At 43.5% G+C, this 15,927-nt stretch overlaps 1 pseudogene across 1 annotated transcript; it reads left to right on the top strand.

The window, feature by feature from the left end:
- The first annotated feature begins 403 nt into the window (after positions 1-403).
- Positions 404-11,377, top strand: LOC149317367 (E3 ubiquitin-protein ligase RNF4 pseudogene; annotated as a pseudogene). The gene is made up of 2 exons (XR_016280624.1): positions 404-654; positions 6,860-11,377. The product of XR_016280624.1 is annotated as an E3 ubiquitin-protein ligase RNF4 pseudogene (transcript).
- Positions 11,378-15,927: the final 4,550 nt, after the last annotated feature.

The following is a 15,927-nucleotide window of genomic DNA, read 5'->3' as shown; positions in this document are numbered from 1 at the left end:
CGAACTCGCCTTACAAGACGGCCATAGGTGGCGCTAATGAGGGAGAAGGGAGGGTGCGTGAATAGAGCGGAGTAGGCGAGGACCCTCCGCGCATGCGCCTCACTCGCCTTACAAAGCGGCCGTATGTGGCGCTAATGAGGGAGGGAGAAGGGATGGGTGTGTTGAGGGAGAAGGAGGTAGGGGAGGGCCTTCCGCGCATGCGCTTACAAAGCGGCCATATGTGGCGCTAATGAGGGAGGGAGACTTGTTGAGAGAGAGGCGACTAGGCGAGTGCCCTCCGCGCATGCGCTTCACTCCGCTTACAAAGAAAGGCCGCCAATAGGGCATGGAGGGAAGGAGTGGGAGGGGCTGGGCGTGTTGATGGATAAGGAGGAGGGAAGTGAGGCCCCTCCGCGCATGCCCTATGCTCGCCTTAAATAAAAAGAGGCGGTAGTGGCGCGCGTGCGTGAGCGAGACAGAGATGCAGGAAGGACTGTCCGCGTTCGCGAGGCGACGCAGGCGCAGTAGCGTCTCCGACCAGTGGGGACGGGAGGGGTTTGCATGGAGGAGGAGGAAGTGACGTCAACATTCTTGCCGCGAGGAGCTGAGAGTCTTTATAAGAGTCCTCCTGAGAGGAAGGAAAGGCAGCCGTTTGGACGGATCCTTTGGCCGGCGGTGGGTACAACGAGGGGCTGAGGCTGGGTTTGCTCTTACTCGGTCGGGGGCAGCCTGTGGGGCGGGGTGGGTGCCTCCCCATTGCCTTCACACGCGCCCCAACGAAGGGTCCTCCATTCCCCCTTCATTCTCTAGGAGGAGTTCCGAAGCGTCCTCCATTTTGAGCCTGACTAAGAAGAGGAGGGCTGGCTTTGAATTTGGCCATGCTCTCCGTTTTTATCGAACGGCGCCTCGTTTCCTGCGGTGAAGACGTCGGGTCCCCCTTCGGGAGTGGCTGCTGAGAGAGGGCTCTCGATAAGAGGAAGGAAAGGAGGGAGGGGCGGGAAGGAGGAGAAGGGCTCCTCGAAGTGGAGTCGGGCTGGCGAGGAAATGGCGGCGGAGGCAGCAGGAGGAGGAGGAGGAGGAGGGGAGCCGCCTTGTTGTGCTGAGGCCTTCAGCCCCAATCAAACACCGTGACCTTTCTCACCACGAAGCTGGAGTCAAATGGAGGGCGTCCACGGAAACCAAGAAACCAAATGAAAGCTCAGAACCTATATCTAAATGCCAGTTCGTTCTTCTTGAGTCATGCTCAAAATGGAGGACGTTCGGGAATCGCTCCTGGACGAGAGACGGAGGGCGTGCCCTGGGAAAAGGGGGAACAAGTCCAGGCAGAGAGGCAGCTGGGTCCAAAACACCCCCGCAGGAATAAGCCAGTCTTGAGACTGAACTGCATTGCCTCATTGCTGGGGAACCCTGGGAGTTGTGGTTTACTGTGGCACCAGAGCTCTCTCTGACAGAGGAGGCTTAAACGTCTCAAAGAACTACAGTTCCCAGAATTCCCTAGCAAAGGGCAGTTAAAGGGTTCTCAAAATGGCAGCCCAGGACTCTAGAAAGCCAAGCTGTGGGAAAAGGTTCGGAAATGGCTCACAAAGGTTCAAGAGAGATGGGAAGGAAGCAGAGGCTGCAACCGTACTGCAGGAATAGTCCAGTTTGACACCGGTTTAGCTGCCACAGCTTGATGCTGTGGAATTCTGGGAAACTACCATTCCCAGAATTCCACAGCATCGATCCGTGGCAGCTAAACCGATGTCAAACCAGACTATTCCTGCAGTGTGAATGCAGCTGGAAATGGTTCACAGAGGTTCAGGAGAGAAGGGAGCTTATTTTTAAAAAAGGCACTTACAGCACTGTGTTGCTTTTCCTTCTTCTGGACCTTCCAAGCCTGTTCATGATGCCTTCCAAGGAGGGAGTTGGGAAGCTGCCATTGCCCTCCCTCTCTGTGTTTGCCTTTCAGTGCTGAGTCATGGCATCCAGTTTAGACATAAAAAGGCAGCCCTTGCTCCTCCTGGGTGCGATTCCTTCAAGAGCCTCCTTGAGTGAAGCTCAAGTTTTGGCCTCTATCAAGTTTCAGCTTGCGAATCGCAGTCTGTCCTCTAGGGTTTGGTTACAGGACCCCCGTAGATGCTCAAATCCCATTAAAACCATTAGTGTTATATAATATGGTGAAATCAAGGTTTTGCTTATTGAAATTTCTATACCGTTGGCCCTTGCTAACCACTGGGGTTTGGTTCCAGGACACCCCCCCCCCCATGGATAACAAAATCTGTGGATGCTCGATGCCCTTTAAATTCAGTGGAGCAATCAGATAGTGTCCCTTATATAAAAAGGGCAAAACCCAGGTTTGCTTATTGGAATTCAAATATTTTCAAGCTGTGGACAAAAAATCCATGACCGACTGTATTCTGGGAATATTTTCAATCCCTGGGTGGTTGAATCTGTGGATAAAAAAAATCTGTGGATACAGAGGGCAGACTGTGTGATGCCAGCCCTTTCTCTTGATATGATTGGCAGAAGAAATGAAAAAAATGTTTCTTTCACAAGGGTTTTCTGTAACAGATAAAATAAGAACGCTCTTGGAAGGCAAAGATTCTGGCTTTTAGGCATGGCAGTTTCAGAATTTTAGTTGTGTTCATAAGCTTTTTTCCGGTTGCTGAACTGGAGGCTCTAGCGTCACATGGCCTTAATCTAGTATTGATCAAACGTGCCCTAGACAGGGATGCCCTAGAGGACTGAAGAAATTGTAAAGGCTTGTCCAGCCTTAGGGTGTTACTGCTTGGGGAGCAGCCATTAGCAGATCCCTTTCTTTTCTAATTGCTGGTTGTAATTTGGGAGATTTTCCTGTGGGGTGGGTCAGCTACTGGGATGGTGGTCTTCAGCACCTTATGATTCTAGATCCTATCTCTGTATATTCCATGAGTTCTTTGAACAAAGGGATTGCTAAGGAGCTTTGTATTTGTCAGAATCCCTATCACCCTTCTCTGATCAGAAGCCCTCATTCAGAAGGTAATATGAGCAGCTTCCCTCTAGTCTAGATAGTGATTCTGCTATGTAGATGTCATTACCAAGTTATGCCATACTTCTGTAACTAGAGATACGTTTCTTTTGATTTTAGCCAAAGGATTTGGGTCTGCTTGAGCCATCCAATATTCAGAAGATGAGCAGCTTTTCTATAGTCTAGATCAGGGGTATGCAACCTTTGGAGCCGGGGGCCGGGTTGCTGTCCCTCCGACAACTGGGGGGGCAGAAGCCGGGGGGGTGGAGCTTCCACCCTCCGGGGGCGGAGCTTCACCCTCCAGGGGCCAGGCCTCCTCCTCTTTGCCAGCCCCTGACGGGGCCCAGGCCCTGTCAAAGGCTGGGAAAGAGCCGGCGGGGGCCACCAGCTCTGGAGGCCTCCCCCTCTTTGCCGGCTCCTGACGGGGCCCCAGGCCCCGTCAGAGGCCGGCAAAAAAGCCAGCAGGAGCCGCCAGCGCTGGAGGCCTCCTCCTGTTTGCTAGCCCTTTTGCCGTTGCTGGGGCCCTCCAAGAGGGCTCCAGTGGCGGCAACGGGCCTCTTAGAGGGCCCCAGCGATGGCATCGGGCCTCCCAGAGGCCCACTGCTGACATCGGAGACCTGCTGGAGGGCCCCAGCGATGGCAACTGGCCTCCCAGAGACCCGCTGCTGCCGCCAGAGCCTTCTTGCAGGTCCCCAGCGATGGCATTTGGTTTTGACCAAATGATTTGGGTCTGACTGAGCCATCCAATATGCCAAACATACTGATGCAGCTTTGTGTTTATTTCAGGATAAAGATACATGGCGGCAGCAAATTCTCAATTCAGGGGTGCAGAGACCCTTGAAGCGGCACAGGCTATCTTCTCATTATTTTAAAAAAATCTACTCTTTTTCTAGAAAAGGCATGCACATTGACTGCAAAGATCCTTGGATGTGTAATGCCATACATCCTTAAAGGTCCTTTGTTGAATTGAAATGTGGAAACACTGGCAGTATAACAACAGTCTTGGGGTGCCTTATGGTTCATTTTATCAGGTCACTTTGTTCTTCTGAAAATTCTCAGTGTGCTTTCAGGTTCAACTAGTTAGGTACAGTTGGTTCCAGTACTGAATGATTCTTACAACCTCTGTAAGTTTTTATTATTGTCAAAGGGTCACATCTTGCAGATGGTTTCCACTCTCCTTTTGTCAGTTTTTAATTGATCCTTGAAGATAACCTAAGTCGTATACTTGTTAGTGTCAGTTAATGACTGGGTCTGCTTGTTGTTCTTTATAGTTGTGTCCAAGACTACAGAATGGCATCGTCTGTGGCTGCTACCCTGATCTTGTCATCTGGTGTTACATGCCCACTATATATTAAATTTCTTTGCTACTTTTTAGCAAAGTGAGTTAAAGTTGTACCTTCCTTGTCAGGAAAATGAACTCCACATATACTTAGGGCCTGAATAGACAGGCCAAAATAAAACTGCTTCGGGTCACTTTAGAGGTATGCTGTTTAAATGATGTATGCGCCCTAAGAGGCCAGAAGCTGCACCAAATCACACTCCAGTCCTAAGGACTGGAGCACAGCTTTGGCGCAGCTTCTGGCTTCTTAAAATGGGTGTGTCATTTAAACAGCATACCTCCAAAGTGACCTGAAGCAGTTATATTTTGGCCTGTGTTCGGGGCCTTAAATCTAGTAAATTTTTTCACTTCTGGGACTGGAAAAAAATCCAGCTACGCTTATTTACATATCCTCAGCATATGAGAAGGGGTGAATGACTTAATAACTCTTAAAATCTTAATGACTTTTAAATCTTAAGGATGAAAACAAAATCTCAAAGTCACCCATCACTGCTCTTCCACTACCACCACCACCCCAATTACCATGCTGTTGACCCAGAGAATAGGTTTGGTTGCTTGATTAAATTGTACCTTCCTTATCAGGAAAACAGAGCTCCACATATACTTTCTCTAGTAAACCTTTTCACTTTTATTGAGATTGTATACAGTATTTTCTTGTATACATTGGTTACTGAAGAAACAAATAGGTCCAAATCTGAAGGTTGCTTGCATTACAGTCTTACAATCTCACGAATTTGCTTGATACGTTGATGTTCACAATATCCAACAGAGGCTTGTCACCTGTCTTTGATACAGGAAAAAGAGATCTGATTTATTCTGAAGACTGAACTGCTATTGAACTTCCAAAGCCTTCTCATCTTAAGCTTTTATGCTCATTTCATATTTTGCTCACTGTATCTTCTCTTGATACTATAATCTGAGCTCAATTGTCTAGTTTGAAGGCTACCTGAAAATCTTCTTCACCAACCAAATCTGCAGTACCATCCCTCTTGGGTGCATTGTATAGGCATAGTACCACCCTTCTTCCTTGAGAGTTGTGTGTAATATGTAGTATCATAAGGTGGCCATGCTTTCAACTTGTGAATCTGTCAACAGATGACATCTGCCCAGAGGCAGATGAATGGCCCTCCCTCCATCTTAACTGCTACCACCCTGACCTCAGAGGGAGAAAAGAAGCAGCCATAGCTTCACCATGCCGAGCCCCATAAGCAGATGAAAGGCCCTCCCTCCATGCCAACTGCATTTTTATGTACGAGTTCTTGTCAGCAGTTCAGCCCTGTAAATGTCAACTGGTGTTTTTTAAAAGGATAATTAAATTAGGGTGAAGCATCCATGGCTACGATGAATTTACTTGAATTAGGAGATGGATGAGAAGTATATGTGAACGTTCTGCTTCACATTGAACAATAATTATACTGTTGATCTGTAGCAGCACTAGCATTCTGTGCTTAAGCTAAAGCTGTTGTACTCCACTAAACAACTCAGAGTGATTGTCTGTGGACCAGTTTCAGTCTGTAGTAAGTTTTTCCAAAATGAAGAAACAGCTGTACAGTGGTTCCTTGCCTTACACGGGGATCCATTCCGGACCCCGCCGCGTAAGGCAAGTTGTGCCTATGCTTGAGTCCCATTGAGAATAATGGGGCTCATGCATGTGGGGGCGTGCTGCGGGCGCATGCGCCATTCATTGAATGGTGCAGGGCTTCCAACATAAGTGCCTGCATATGATGCGGGCGCACTATAATTGGCTGGCACACACAAAGCACTGCTCCCTGGCACATTGGGGGATGAGCCCTGCTGGGGATATGCAAATAATGCTTTCTAACATTAACAATCCAGAATTAGGCTTCGATATGATCATCTATCAGCAAAACACCCGTAGCAGTGCTTATTATTCCTATTAAATCTGAGTATATATGTAGACTATACATAATAATACATACAGAAGTACATGCAGAGTTGTTTTTGTTGAATTTATGTTAGTTGAAGGTTTTGTTTCTGAATGGCATCTCTAAAGTTATTTGGTTTAAACCAGCCACCCTTACTCTAGGTGTGTTAGTAAATCTGAAGCTTCTGTTCCGTTTTAATTTTCTTTAAATTAAATTAGGATTACATAGTTTCCATGGCAGTGTAAACTGATGCATATATCATTAGCATTTGTAGACTTTCAGTTGTAGCTACTGCTGGCTCAGTGGGCAAAAAACAGGTTTATTTCTTGGGGTCACATAATATAGTTTGCTTATGCAGTCGGTGGGTATGCATACTTGTATAGTTCCGCTTCCAGAGTCTCTAGTCAGAATCCAAATTGGACAGAATTTCACCAAGCAGCTGCTATTCCAAATACAGAACAGAATAAAAATGTGCCCAGCTAAAGAAGAATCAAACATATCTAACCAGAGAGTGTAAGGAGGGACAGGAAGTAGGCTACATAAAAGATATGTTTGCATATCTCTGTGAGTGGTTCTGTCGTTTTGTTGCTCATTGCTTGGGAATGTGTATGCAGACATTGACTATTTGATTTTGGTGTCAAAATTATCATTTATTTCATCTATTCATAGACTTCTAATTTGAGTTTGGAGTTTCCTGCCTCTACATACCATGAGCCCAACTGATTCCAAGCGTTGTGGTGCCAAGCGCAGGAAGAACAAGAAGACTACTGGTCTTGTTTCATCAAATCTAGTTGATGATTTGGAGGTGAAATCTGTGGCCAGTCTTTCAACCATCGCCTCTTCCACCCCATCCCCATCAACTTCTGTGGGTTTCTTACAGACATCTGCCACTGCTTCTTATCCTAGCACTGAAAATGGTCTATTAATAACTGACACAGCCACACCATCCATTTCCAGTGAAAGGATGGGAAAGAGTGAAATTCCCAAAAAACGCTGTGGAGGAACAATTAATTCTAGACAAACCCGCAAGCAAAGTAGAATAACCACTTTAGTGGCTGACAGTGCTTCACAGGTAGAACCAATTGATCTTGAAGAAAATCCTTGTGAAGAAGTAGTAGATCTCACGTGTGAGTCTTCAGACCCAGTTGTAGTTGATCTGACACACAATGATTCCATTGTTATAGTTGAAGAAAATGCTTGTCAACAGAGAAACCAACAATCAAGAAGCCATCAGCTCCCTGACAGCTGTGTATTAAGCAGTGATGATGATGAACCAAGAGATAATGATGTAGTTTTGACTAATACATTGCCCAGGGAATTGGAATTACCGGAAGATGGAATTTCAAGTACACGACGTTCAGGTACTGTGAGTTGCCCAATTTGTATGGATGGATACTCGGAAATTGTGCAGAGTGGACGGCTCATTGTATCAACAAAGTGCGGTCATGTTTTTTGTAGTCAGTGCCTCCGGGATTCTCTAAAAAATGTTAATTCTTGCCCAACTTGTAGGAAGAAATTGGGTTACAAACAGTATCATCCAATTTATATATGAAGCTTTAGATTCTTTAAAGAATCTGAATTGAACTTTGATGGGCTGCTTCATAAACTTTTAATACTGCAAACAATAAAGGATTACAAATTATATGTATGCCCAATTGTGACACTTATTTCTTTTCTGTTTTGCCTTTCTGTTGGTCTGTCCTACATGTGAGCTTATCTTTGTTTTGTTACTTATGCTAGCAAGTTGGCTTTACAGTTAGTTTATCAGGGTCAACAGCTCTTTGAAGGACTATCTGCTGCAAGGAAAGCACCTGGTGTTGTCATGCTACTTTTGAAGAAATGGAAGGAGACTTTTCCAGATGTCCTCCTCTTGAAGTGACAGTATGAATGTGTTATGTTCTGTTCATGGTTTTGAAGTCATTATGTTCACAATAATGCTAGCAAAAGTGACAAGCAGCTAGGAGACCTTTTAGTGCACTTCACTCTATAAGAGTCAAATCCAATCTTATATGCTATGGGAAGCTTTCCTTGTGTATGTGGACTTTTGAATTTCCAAGGAGGTTGGACTTCATAGCCATATTTCACAATACATTTTATATGAAATGTGCAAATGTTCTATTTGAAAGCATGTTTTGCATTGGTGCAAAAGACCAAGACTATATCTGTAAGACTGTGACTTTTTAGAACCTGATCTCTTTGTTTACACATACACCGAGAAGAATATGTTGGAACTGTCTTCTCCACTTTTGGGAGGATGTGAGCTTATGATGTGGTGGAACAAGCTTACTTTGCCTGCCTCACATATTCATATTACAATGTTAAATAATGTTTTGTTTTGAAAAATATTAACTCTTGATACCGATAACATTAACAAGCTCATATTGCTGATAATAGGGTTTTCATAATTTGGGAAATTGATTCTGAAAATAATACATTTTCTTCATTATATCTTGGAACAATACAACTTGAGTGGGTTTCTTAAATATGTATGTTAGTTGCACTTTTTCCTGTATGTGGGCATATTCTGAAAATAGTGTAAGGGCACCTAAAGCCATCATTATCATGCTTGTCATTTGACAATGATTACAGCACTAAATTTTCAAGTAATCATTTTCAGATTAGCTTCTCTCTGTTATGTATAAAGATTAATCTTCATGGGATTTCTATATACAGTTGCCCTTCCAAGTCCAAGGACTTGAAAATCTGTGGAGGGGCAACCACCATTAATGGTAATGAGGTGGGTGCCTGTGGTGCGCCACCACATGCATGTGCCCCTTTCAAGTCTCTGCGGCTTGAATATGCGTGAGTTTTGGAACTCACGGGGGGAGGGGGGGCGGAACAGATCCCCCACAAGTCCCAAGGGCCAACTGTGTACATGGGGTGTGTCCATAAGTCCATTTTCTCAGCTTCCAGTTTTTGCTGTGTAGCACATAATTGGAAGTTTTTGTGCCAGCCACAGCAGGTGAAATGAAGCTGTGCAGCCAGTATAGACAAAGCTCTGCAAGTCCTGTCGGCAATATATTGAAAAAACAGGGAACCTTTACTTACATTAGCATCCAGTAAGTAATCCTTACACATAACTGTGAAGGTTAATGTTTATTAATCAATTTAGATGGCATCTCTTATATAATTCAAACATTCCCTTTCATTACACTGTGTTGTGGTAAGAGCTTTAAATAGACTATTTGTCCATTATTAAAGTTTCAGATGTGTCCCAATCATTTGGATTACAGAAACTATAAAGTCTTCAAGAATTTAATGTTCATAAAATGTATAGATACAAGAGTCACCGCTTTTGGCCTTGATATGAAAGTAGCTACCTAAAAATTCAGATTTTCACTGATGTCGCAAGTCTTTCAACACTTTTTGACCTTGTCACAAATGCTGTACCAGAAAGAGTTCTGCATGTTACTGGGAGTTGCAACTAGATTAACAATCTACATGATTGGTCCTGCCAAACTTGTGTTGTTTAGATGCAGTACTTGGTGTTTACAGATAAGCAGCTCCCATACTAATACAAATTTTCTAAAAGTTCCTACAGTTGTTTCATGGGATTTTAAAAATGCTTTGTGTGGGTTTTTAACCACCTTAGTGGAACTGTCTCAGTAGTAAGGATACTTGTGTTGTTACATAACAAAATGCTAAACTATGCTGAATTGTACTTTTTGGAATCATATCCTGACAACTGGAAATAACATCCCAGAAACCCAGAAATTAACCCACTCAACATTACTGAAAGGCTGAAATCCAATACATTATTACTTGAGATAAATTCCATTGAACCCAGAGAAGCTTGCTTTTGATTAATTCTGCATAAAGTCAGAATTTATAAATGAAATATTATACTTAGAAAGGTGGTATACATTTTGTTCATGTAACTTTATTATAATTTTTTATTGGTATATATTTGAATGAGACATTTACCAAACCATTTTTGTTAGCTTTTGAAAATGGTATTAGCTTGCAGGCACCCAGTTTTGATAATTTTTAAATAGCTTATATTGGGTTGGATCCAGATTTAGGTGTGAAACATACCAGCATAAAAAGCTGGCTTCCAGGCATCTTGGGAGTGTGGTGTACAGATGACACACCCCCCAAGATGCCCAGAAGCCAGCGTCAAGCCACCCAGCTGCCTGGACGTGGAACGGCTTCTGGGTGCTCTGTTGACACACCGTTTATACACTGCTGGAGCATCTTAAAGCTAGCTTCCTGCCGCAGCAGGGAGAAAGAAATTGCTTTTTGTTGGTACTAAAAGAAGCAGCTCTTGCCCTCTTTCAGCCAGCAAAAAGGCAGATTGGAGCCAAGGTGTGTGTTTGTCACGGCCCCAGTCCACCTTCAGAAGGGGTGGCCTGTTTCACCTCTTTCTCATGCTTAGAATTTTAGAGTAGTGAGACTTAAGTTAGTCATGACTAGCATTAGACATTGTCTTTAGTGGGTTGACTTGGAATATGACTAAATCTGGATCTAACTCATTGGCTGTATTTGGACTTGATATTAATGGCTCTGTTAGCCATTAGGGCTGAAGGGCGGGGTATAAATGCCATAATTAATAAATAAATAAATAAAATTATGTTTTAGGATTACATGAATAGGCCTCAAACATTGGTGCTATCCTGTCTTCAGTGAAGCTGCCAGGAGATCAGAAAGTTTCCCTTCCAGTTTTAGTTAACTATAGCATAGTACTATACTTGAACACTGTGATTAGTGTTACAGTGTGTCTGCGCCATATGCGGGTGCACAATACGCAGCTTCCAGTTTATGTGGAAGCTGAGTGACTATTAAAATAATGGTGTATGCGCGGATTTTCCCTTATACAGGGGGATCTGGAATGGATCCCCTGCGTAAGTGAAATGATCAACTTCATACATGGGAAGAGAGAAATGCAGACACTTTAAACCTCATGCATGCAGTGCCTAAATTACAACTTAATGGTGCATCCATATCTGACCATCTTCAAAATAAGATATAAAACCCCTTTTGAATTTATTTTCAAAGCAAATGATACTAGTAACGCTTATTAAGCTGGTGCATGAATTTAAGAATATATGGACAAATTTCAGTTTGTAACTTTCCCATTGTAAATGTGTAGCTTTCATGCTTTTTACTTATTTAAATGCATCTGTTTATGTGTATATCAGATTTCTTTTTGGCATCTTAATTAGGCAAATAAATTTTGTTGATGATATATTTCTCTGTGTAGTCTTTCCTCTCCAATTGTATTGCGAATGATAGGCTTGGGTATTCTGGAGTTACAAATAAAGTACCTGAAATTTTGAAAAGGATGTGTTGGGCTCTAACCAACACATCACTTATGAAATATAATTTCTACAAAGGTAATCTTTAGACTAGTTTGCCATATGGGGGCACATGAGTGGAATATCCTCTGTAACAGGAATAGTTTCTTCTCAATTATTTAAACTGGAGGGTCTCAATATTGTGATGGGGAAGAACTGCCTGAGTGAAGAATTAAAATTTATATGTCTCTGCCACCCAAAGGAAGATTTAGACTATACATACTAGTTCTGTGACAAACACTGTCCCCTACAACATGCAGCAAATGGATCTCAGAAAAGCTGCAGGAGAAAACATGGTCAGAGATGGATTGGAGGTGAGGCTTTAAATTACACAGAAAACAGCATGATAGGTTTGCCTTGGGGTCGGCATAAGTCGGAAATGACTTGAAGGCACAAATCTACAAAAACAACAGCTCTGTGTGGCTCATGGAGCTATGAGATCTACAGTTCATTTTTCAGGTCAGCTGAAATGGCTGAGTTGATGAGACTTAGTACCCTCTAGTTGTTCCAGTGCTGGGAAGTACAGTAAATAGGTTTTGGCTGGTAAGCTAACTTTGCAGGTCACCACCAAATAAGGCATCAGTGCTATGTTGCCCTTGTTGCTTGACTTTCTAGAGCTGGGAATGGTTGTAACAGCTTTAAGGTAAGTATAAAACCTGTTGCCCAGTGTTTCAGGAAATTTGCAATATTGTGTATTGAGTTTTACTAAACAAGCAAAAAATGTAGAATTGTGAATAGCATTCCATTTCATAACCCTGAAACAGCCTTGAACTATAAGAGATGCCAACTTCTTTGAAAACTTGCTATCCATCTCTTAAATTGTTAAAATAAATGATGTAATTCAGACTAAATCAAAGCATACTTAAACTTAATACTCCTTTTGTCAGGTCCAGCTGAATTATTTATACATTTTTCACACCGATCTTTAAAAAGCAGAGCAAATTTCGGTGGTTCATTATCTTCCATTTTCTACACCCCATTGGCTCTCTGCAAAGAGCAAGAGATAGGGAAGTAGATTTTTCTTTCTTCTGGCTTTCTAAATGTTTATTTTAACCCTTTCATTAATACCAACCAACAAAAGGGAAAATAATAGGTTAAAATAGTCTTGTGTTAAAAAGTTTAAAATATCCTCTCTCTTTTGTTTCCTTCTATCTGGTATGATAGTGGTGTAGTGACTTGAGCATTGGACTACAACTCTGGAAATCAGGGTTTGAATTGCCACTTGGCCATGGAAATCCACTGGGTCACTTTACGTGAGTCACACTCACTCAGCCTCAAAGGGAGGCAAAGGCAAATCCTCAGGACAAATATTGCCAAGAAAACCCTATCATAGGGTCACACTAAATTTGAAACAACTTGAAGGCACATAACAATATCTGGTAGTGAGGATTAAAAGACAGTAATTTTTGAAGGGGTGTTCAGTAGATTTCCATGTATATGTTGTCAGTCTTCAGTTTTGAGGCATCAGAGACAATGAAATCCATAAACAGGATGAGCAAGCCGTGGTTTGCTGGTAGAGTTGCTAAACATGCAGCCGCAACAACATCTGGAGGGCAGATCCATCAGAAAAATTTTAGAAAGGAACATGGCTAACATTAAATCACAGTTATAAGTTCTTTGACTTGAACTTACCCCAGGCAAGTAAATCATTAAGAACTCCTCAAACATTTAAAAATTCTTTTTCCCAGTTGACTGATGAATGATCAAAAGTACAAGTAAACAAGATCCATGTAAGGACTCTGGAGATGGTAGGTAGAATGTTGCAATCTTAGTTAATTATAAGCTTGTTTTTTAGATCTGTTTTGTTTATTGGAAAAACTTGAAGTTCTGAACGAAGTTATTAAGTTAAAAGTATCTCTGGAGCAAAATTGTTAAAGTACTTTTTGTTTATAATTAGTTTTCAAAGACTTCTTCTTTTACTTCTGAAAAGAAAAAGTTGTTTTTTTTTCCTTTGAAAAATAACTTAATCATTTGCCTGTTTGCCAGAGATACACTAGAAGTGAAGTGTAGTAACTCTGTACTGGAGACATCACTGAATCATAATGCCAATTTCAATAGAGGTGAGTCCTAACTATGAACGTTAGATTGCAAAATTAGGATGTATTCATACTGGCTTGGCAAATACAGTAGCAACAACCAAAAAACATGAGGATTTAAAATGATTTTTCTTCCAGCGACTAATTTACATTTAACGTGTTTACAGGGAAGTAAATCTCTACAATAAAGCTTATTTCTAAGTAAGTGTGCAAAGGATTGCCACCTTGGATTAATGATTTCAGAGAAAAGAAAAAAATATAAATTGAAATTCTGTAGACACCAGTGAAAGAAGTACGTAATTTAATGTGATTGAGTGTGCTTTGGATTTGTCTTTCCTGTTCACCCGCCCCTCAAATCATACTGTAGTTTTGAAACACAAAAAAGTTTTTAACCATAGTATGTTACTGTATATACCACAGCAGGTTATGTGTTATGTAATGTGATATTCTGAACCCGTGATGGTGAACCTATGGCACGGGTGCCACGGGTGGCACGTGACGCCATTTCGCCAGGCACGGGGCGAGGGAGGAGGCGGAACAGGCACGCGCATGCCCATTCTGCCTCCTCCCTGCCATTTTTGGGCCTCCTGCTGTCTCTCTGAGACAGTGGGAAGCCAGAAAATGGCGCCTGGGAGGAGACAGTGCATGCGCGTCTGGCTCCTCCTCCCAGCCGTCTTCCCTCATGGCTTCCCCTTCATGCAAAAGGGCTCCATGGAGCCCTTTTGCGCGGAGCGAAGGGCCACGTGCCCAGCCTCCTTCTCCTCAGCCTCCCTTCGCTCCACGCGAAAGGGCTCCATTGAGCCCTTTGACGCGGAGCGAAGGGCTGCAGAGAAGAGGGCTGGGACGTGTGCCCAGCCTCCTCCTCCTCGGCCTCCCTTCACTCCGTGCGAAAAGGCTCCATGGAGCCCTTTCGCATGGAGCAAAGGGCCGAGGGAGAAAGGGTGGACGGCCTCCTGCTCCTGCCCTCGGGGCTTCACCCGACCAGAGGTGTCCTTCGGAGGACACCTCCGGCCTGGGGAAGCCCTGAGGACGGGAGCAGGGGCCACCTGCTTCCTCTCCTCCTCCTGTCCGCGGGGCTTCGCCAGGCCGGAGGTGTCCTTCAGAGGACACCTCCGGCCTGGCGAAGCCCCGAGGACGGGAGCAGGGGCCGCTGGCTTCCTCCTCCTCCTGCCCATGGTGCTTCACCAGGCAGGAGGTGTCCTTCGGAGGACACCTCCGGCCTGGGGAAGCCCCGAGGACAGGAGCAAGGGCCACCAGCTTCCTCTCCTCCTCCTGCCTGCAGGGCTTCACCAGGCTGGAGGTGTTCTTCGGAGGACACCTCCGGCCTAGGGAAGCCCCAAAGACAGGAGCAGGGCCTGCGGACCCTTTGCTCCTGTCCCTCACGGGCCCTTACTGGTCCCCAGCTGTCTCTGAGGTATCTCATCCTTAAGCTGTAATGAATGAGTTGGGGCTGATTTGAGGGTAGTTAACAACAACAAAGTAGTACCTGTTAACATGGTGATATGTGGGGAAAGTACTGTGATTTTTCTGGAAAGATAATGTCTGTGGATCAAACTTGGACATAAAAGCTCTATGAAGAATAGTTTTGTGGTGTTAGTGCAAATGTTTCTTTCCACCAGAACAATAACTTGATTCATCCCAATAACCTCTAGATATTGCAGTCTATTTGCATAAAAGGAATTAAAAGCATTTTTACTTCTCCCTTTAACTAAAGAGGTTCACAGTGTGGTTTGCAGAGCAATAAAAATGAATCAGCCTCTGCTCTTAGGCTTACAGTCTAAAATGCACAGCGCAAAAGGAAAAAGGAATGCAGGAGGAAGTCAAAAGCAAACACAACCACTAGTAGTTAATATTACAGAGTGCTTAGAGAGACCAGCTGAGGAGAGAAGCAGTTCAAGAAAAGCCAAACAGAGCAGCACAGTTTTCCATCTGCAGCATACTGATGCTACATGACAGTCAAGGGAGAGAAGGCTCAACAGAAGGGTCTTTCAACAGAATTGATGCAGAATTAGGCTGCTTCCCAGCTGTATCTCTCCTACACCATAATGGATTGTCACATATACAAAATGCTAAGGTGTATATCACTGTCTATATAAATGCAATTCTCCACACTTTAAAAACCTCTTTGTTATGTTTTTTACTCAGGGTTTTTCTATGCCGTGATAGTCAGTGCCAAAAAGTACATTTAAATCTTCAACATGTGGATGCTTGTGCAGCAGAAAACTGATAACTTGCAGAGGCAGCAAAGACTGAGAATATGATTCCCATGGGTGTAAACTTGAGATAGCCAGATTGAGCAAATGGCCATAAAGAACAGTGTAGTGCACAGATGCAAGGGATAATAAAGAATTTGGTAGAGTGTTATTCAGCAAGTTTGGACTTTTATTTGCTCTTTTTCCCCAGCCTA

The sequence above is a fragment of the Sceloporus occidentalis genome, unplaced genomic scaffold (assembly GCF_023333645.1).
Source record: "Sceloporus occidentalis isolate IW3139 unplaced genomic scaffold, rSceOcc1.0.p SCAF_3, whole genome shotgun sequence".
Classification (NCBI taxonomy): Eukaryota; Metazoa; Chordata; class Lepidosauria; order Squamata; family Phrynosomatidae; genus Sceloporus; species Sceloporus occidentalis.
This window is presented reverse-complemented; position numbering and strand designations above follow the sequence as displayed.